This window comes from Solanum pennellii, chromosome 6 (assembly GCF_001406875.1).
Source record: "Solanum pennellii chromosome 6, SPENNV200".
NCBI classification, from domain to species: domain Eukaryota; kingdom Viridiplantae; phylum Streptophyta; class Magnoliopsida; order Solanales; family Solanaceae; genus Solanum; species Solanum pennellii.
In genome coordinates this window covers 31,169,557-31,176,188 of record NC_028642.1, presented here as the reverse complement: position 1 = coordinate 31,176,188, position 6,632 = coordinate 31,169,557, and the positions used below count along the sequence as shown (strand labels likewise).

The following is a 6,632-nucleotide window of genomic DNA, read 5'->3' as shown; positions in this document are numbered from 1 at the left end:
GCTACACTTTGAAGCGTGGCCTTTGATACCATATTGCCCACATTCATCAAGTGTTTCCTTTTCTATCTAATGTATGACAACACATCGAAGTGTTTTCCTTGCTCACGTGCATACACAATTTACAGTCCTATGCCACAATTTCTAATTAAAATACTCCAATATTATATTGCAATAAATAATCTCTAGCGCTAATAAGTAATTAAAATTTATAGATTTCCCAGAAAGTACTTCAAAAGATAGTATGTGTTGTGTACATAGCCATATTTATACATCAATATTCTAAATGTGTACACAATGGTTTAAATATGTATTCAAACTTTTACAATGATTCAAAATCTCTTCATCATCCACTTCAAATTTGATCACCTCCATTTCCCTACACAAATAAGTTATTGGCTGTAATATAGAAGAGGAAAGAGTTCAGATTGCAACAATATAGAGAGGCAAGAAGTCCAACAGTTACAGAAAATTAGATTGCATCTTTTGATGTTCAAAGTAGATGCCTACTTGTCTTTTGATGTTCAAAGTAGATGATGTTCCTTAGGTGTCTAGAATTTAAATAGAGTTCAACAACAATGTATAATTGCATTAGGTTTCAAATTTCATACGAAACAATATAAAATATTTGTTGTTATACAATAACCATGATGCACATAAACTAACACGAACACTAAACAAAAGGAATTAAGGAGGAGACACAAACAATGAGATTCTCCTAATAATTATTTATTTATTTGTATATAGTTATGGAAGCATGCCTTCTATTAGGATGTAAAAATTTATGGGTAACAACATGGATATTCTATATAATACGAAAGAAAATAGACTTTAATGACAAAAATATTTATCTATAGAAGCACAAAAGTCATAGTGAATTGGTATGTGAATATAAAGAGCAATGCAATGCATCCGTACAGAAAATAGATAGTTCTGTCCAAAAGATTATTTAAGTTGTGCTTATAATGGGAACAACCCAAGAAATTATATAGAGCATGAAATCCACAAATCTACATATTGCATCAGCAGTTACATAAAACATTAAAAATTACAAATCTACAGATTGCACTAGCAGTTCAAAAAAATGTCAAATCTACAGATTGCAGATTCCATACCTTTAAGAACTTTATTTGCAGAGGCTTAGATAGACAAGTTTGCAAGCTAGTACATACCTATAGCATGTTGTAATGTTCTATACAAATGCCAAAAAAACAGTGAAACAAGAGAACCAAAACCTTAGCTCAATTTAAACCAAATACATTAAGAATAACTGAAGTGAGAAAAGTCCATATTGTAGATTACAACAGCAGCAAAAATTAAAGAAAATTAGATTAGTTTCCTTGTGTAGTTAATATGTTACACATGATCAAACAAGGAAAATAAATCTCAGATAGCAAAACATGACTTCAACCATACCAAACAAGCAAGATGAACAGTGTACAAGAGAAGCAAAACCTTAGCTCAATTAAAACCAACGCCACTAATAATAACTAAAGAGATAAAACTCAGTCGTATTTAAAGTGTTTCGCCACCATTCAATAATATTCGAAACCATATCAAGAATATGTAACAAGTTTAGAGTTACTTCATACTCATCAAAGCGAGGCAAAAATTGACCAAATTTTAATTGAGATCTTCATATATGCATGTTAATGCACTTATTCCACGTATCCAAAGAGGAACCTCTACAGCCTGGAAAAACCTCTTTTTCTACTTCAACGCGGATTTCACATTATTGGAGGATCCCTGTCATACTAGAACATATTTACAATGTCAGATATGATTTCTTGTGGGAAAATAGCCAAGTAGAAGGAAACTGTTATGAGTTGTACAGACTGTAGATTCAAGGACCGCAATGAATTTAGTCTTTTGCATAGAGAAATAGAAATTCATAGGTTTCTCAACATAAATTCCAGATCATTCATGCAAAAACTAGACCTACTTTGAATGATTCAAACATGATGTTAGAAGTCATCAATTGATGGTATTTATGAACTTTCTACACTGTCTCAATAGTTCAATTACATAACAACACAATGTCTCTAGGCGTTTGTTCAAAGATTCTGCCTTTTTTAACTTGCATTTCAGCTTCATTAATGGTAACTGTACCACCTCACACTTATATATCAATATTCTAAATGTGTACACAATAGTTCAAAAAGTACAACAATAGTTCAATATATTCTAGCAATGAATATATTTCACAAAATCAAATATACTGTATTCAAACTTTTACAATTGTTCAAAAACTCTTCATCATCCACTTTAAATTTGATCACCCACATTTTCCTACACAAATAAGATATTGACAGTCATATAGAAGAGGTAATAAGTTGAGATTGCAACAGTATAGAGAGGCAAGAAGTCCAGCAAATACAACAAATTAGATTGTAGCTTTTGATGTTCAAAGTAGATGCCTACTTGTCTTTTCATGTTCAAAGTAGATTCCAACATCAAAATATGCATATACTAATAAACTAAAGGCTAAAAATAGTATATTAACTATGCTATTAGTATCAATCTTGATTATAGTACTTTAATATTTATTGCCAACTCCTTCCTCACTATCAACTCATTGGAAACCACATGTATCTCTTTTAGTTTCTCTCTCTCTCTCTCTAATACTACTACTTGTTTTAATCTCTGTTCCTCTTTTTCCTTCTTTCTCCAACAAAACAACATTTCGAACATTTACCTATGGATCTACACTGATACACCCTTTACATTTTTTGCACTAATGCACTCATATTATTCACTTTCCTGGCAACTAAAATCTACTTTGTGATTTTTCAAATTTGATGTTACCAAATCAAGAACCTGATTTGTTCTTGTGGGGTGTTTTACTTTGTATGTTTACTATTACTCTTTTGTATGTAATTATTTTCTAATAATTCATCTATATGTATTTTAAATTCTTTTAAATCATCAAAGTTATATTTTAATGGTTTCTGTGTTATTATACTATTTTCATCTATTAATTCAATTTTTACTTTTGTCTTATGTTTTTCCCATCCTTGTAATGGATCTTCACTATATAATTGTTCTAATTGTTCATTAATTAATTTAACTTTGTCTATTGCAAATATAATAATTTCTAATTGTGTTATTTGTTTATTATTTATATTTTCCATTTGTTGGTTTATTTTTTCACTTCCTTTTATCCATTCCATAGGTTTTCTTTGTTTATTATTTACTCTTTTTGCTCCTATCTTATTTCCGCATGGTGTAGTAAGCCACCAATGTGTTTTTGTTATTATGTGTGGATAAAATCTATCTAGAAATGGCATTCCTAATAACATATCTTTTGTGGTAAATTCAAAATTATACATTTCTTCTATTGTTAGTATCTTATCCCATATTTGTATTTTTATATTTTTTGCTTTATATTTAATCATACTTCCTTCATTGTTAAATCCCGTTACTACCATAGGTGTTTTTAATTTTTCCCATTTATCTTCTGGTAAGCAATTATATTTACATATATTCGCTTCTGCTCCTGTATCTATCATAGGGGTATAATATCTGTTGTGACCCCTGTTTCTATTAGCTTTTTTGCAATGTGAAGAAATTGTTCAGGTTCAATATTAGAATTTGTATATTTTCATGGAATTCCAAGACAAAAAAAACCCCAAAAAAATAAATCACAAAACCCACAGACATTTTCCTCCTTCCATACACAAATTTAGGCAAGAAACCTACTAACTACGCTTGACTACAGATTTTTGACACTTTCTTTCCCTACATTGAAATTTCAGCTGTAAGAACCCAAAAGCAATCAATTTCTTCTAAACATAAAATGAATATTCAACCAATTTACTATTTGCATAACTACAAATTATTAGAGAATCAGTTCTTACCTTCACAAATTGGTTTTACAGATTACTAGAGAAGAAAAAGGAATCTCAGCACCTGAGTTCTTCAGCTTCCACTCTTGATTTCTTCCATCCCCACCTCTGTATCTTCAGCTCTTCATCTCTTTTAGAAATTCAACCTGATGAAACTCGAGTTATGGAGCTCAATTCTTCAGTTCATCCGGTCTTCAGTTATTCGAGTTATGAAGAGCTATGGAGTTACGCTTAGGAAAGAAGAGCGAGAAAGAAGAGATATCATTCTGGAGCTAGCTTTCTGGAGCTGGAGATGGGAAAGAGGAAAAGTGAGAGAGAAAGAGTAAAATGGGAGAGAGAAAGAGAAATTTGTTTTATTAATATTTATTTAATTATTTTTTTGACCAATAAAAATTGGAGGGAGAGTTGAAAATTTTGGAGGGAATATGATATTTTTGTGAAAAGTTTTAGGCTACACTTTTAAGGTGTTCTTTTTTCAATTATAAAAATAATACACTTTAAAAGTGTGACCATATATGTAAATAGTTGTTGCCATTTATTTCACACTATGACAACAATTATAAAGTGTAGCCTATACCATTAAGGGCTGCACTTTACAAGTGTTGCCAATATTATCGATGCCTAAAGCAAAAATCCTAGCTTACACTTCAAAAGTGTTCCCAAAAATATTTTCGGCAACACTTTACAAGCGTTGCTCACATTTAGTGTGGCCGTAGGCCTAAATTGTTGTAGTGACTTGTTGGCAATTTGGAAACTTAGTAAAAACTCCACTATGTCCTTCTTCATTCCTTCCTACCAATATACCTAAGTTCATGGCACATTTTAATCGAACCACGATGAATTGAGTAGCGGGACCCATTGGCTTCTTCAAGGATCCAGTGCCTCAACCCATCTACACTGGGAACAGACAATCTCTCTTAGTACCTTAATACACACCATCCCCCTAAGGAAAATGAATCATTTAACTTGCCGAGAACTGATTCTTTCAACTCCATTAATGCTTGATAAAGGTGTTGTTTAGACTTCACCTCAACCACTAATGATGACTCGAAGTTATGATGGACCATGAATCCACCATTCGGAGAATCTTCAAACCTCACACCAAGCACAACCAACATATGAACCTCGTTTGCTAGGTCTTTCTTGGCTTCATCTATGTGTGACACACTACCCATAGTCATACGACTTAGAGCATCCGCAACCACATTGGCTTTTCCGGGTTTATTCTGTGGTCGGTAAAGACATTAACGTGAATGCCATACAAGTAATGCCTCGATATTTTCAAACCAAACACCACGACCGCTAACTCAAGGTCATGAGTCGTATTGTTTCTCTCATGCACTTTAAGTTGTAGAAGCATCGGCTATGAACTTCCCATGATGCATAACCACGCACCCTAGACACAGAGGGGATGTATCAAAATACACAACAAAACCCTTTGTACCCTCGGATAAAGTCAACACCAGAGCGGAAGTAAGCCTATCATTCAATATTTGGAATCTTTTCTCACATCCCTCCGACCACTAAAATTTCTTACACTTTTGGGTCAAAATAGTCAAGGGAGATGTAATGGACACAAAACCATCCACGACCCTCTAATAATAACCCGCAAACCCAAGAAACTCTTAATATCGATTGGAGTCAATGGTCTAGGTCAATTTTTCACCGCCTCCGTTTTCCTTGGATCAACCTCAAATCCATTACTATAGATGATATGACCAAGAAATATCACCGACCTCAACAAAAACTCACATTTGTTATACATGGCAAATAATCGATGTTCTTTAAGGGTTTGCAATACTACCCTCAAATAACCCATATGATCATTCTATATTTTTGAATATACCAAGATGTCGTCAATGAAGACAATGAAAAATGAATGTAGGTAATTTCGAAACACCCTATCCATTAGGTCCATAAACGCCGCCGGAGCATTAGTGAGACCGAAGGACATTACTAAGAACTCCTAATTCCCATACCTAGTCTGAAATGTCGTCTTTGGTGCATACCCATTTCTCACCCTAAGTTGGTGATACCCTGACATCAAGTCAATTTTAATAAAGAAGCTTGCCCTTTGGAGTTGATCAAACAAGTCGTCAATCCGAGGGAGAAGATACTTACTCTTAATTGTGACCTTGTTGATTTGCGGTAATCAATACACATTCTCAAGGAACCATCCTTCTTCTTTACTAAAAATACCAGAGCACCCTACGGAGAAATACTAGGCTTTATAAAATCATTGTTTAGTAAATCTTTCAGTTGAGCCTTCAACTCCTTCAATTTGGCCACAGCCATCCGATAAGGAGGGATTGAAATGGTATTCGTTTCCGTTAGCAAATTGATACCAAAATCAATTTCCCATTCTGGAGGAATACCGGGAAGGTTACTAGGAAACACCTCCAGAAATTCCCTCACTACAGGGACCAACTCAATAGGAGGAATTTCGGAGTATAAATCTTGGACTCATACAATATGGTATATACAACTTTTGAAGATTATTTTGCATGCTTTTAGACAAGACACTACACCATTTTCGGCCTACAGCAACACCACGTAAGTGTAGCCTAAACTAGCAAAAAGTGTGGCCTTTGATAAAAGGCTACACTTTTGGACATTCAGCAACACTTTTTAGGGGCTGCCCAAAAGAAGCGTAACCTTTGACATTAGGCAACACTTTTTAAATGTTGCCACCTTTGGCTACACTTATAAAGCGTAGCCAAATAGGTATAAGGGCACGCTTTGAAGACGTGCATTAGCAACACCTATTTTTTGTTAGACTACACTTAAAAG

At 33.6% G+C, this 6,632-nt stretch overlaps 1 long non-coding RNA gene across 2 annotated transcripts; it reads right to left on the bottom strand.

Annotated features, from left to right (window-relative positions):
• Positions 1-330: 330 nt before the first annotated feature.
• LOC107021840 lies at positions 331-4,193 on the bottom strand. 2 transcript variants are annotated; one of them, XR_003578812.1, is made up of 3 exons: positions 3,855-4,193; positions 1,590-2,286; positions 331-376 (listed from the first exon to the last, which is right to left on the bottom strand). It is a non-coding gene; the product is annotated as an uncharacterized LOC107021840 (long non-coding RNA). The 2 variants fall into 2 exon arrangements; XR_003578811.1 differs by lacking the exon at positions 331-376 and having other exon boundaries at positions 1,265-2,286; positions 3,855-4,191.
• Between the last annotated feature and the right edge of the window lie 2,439 nt (positions 4,194-6,632).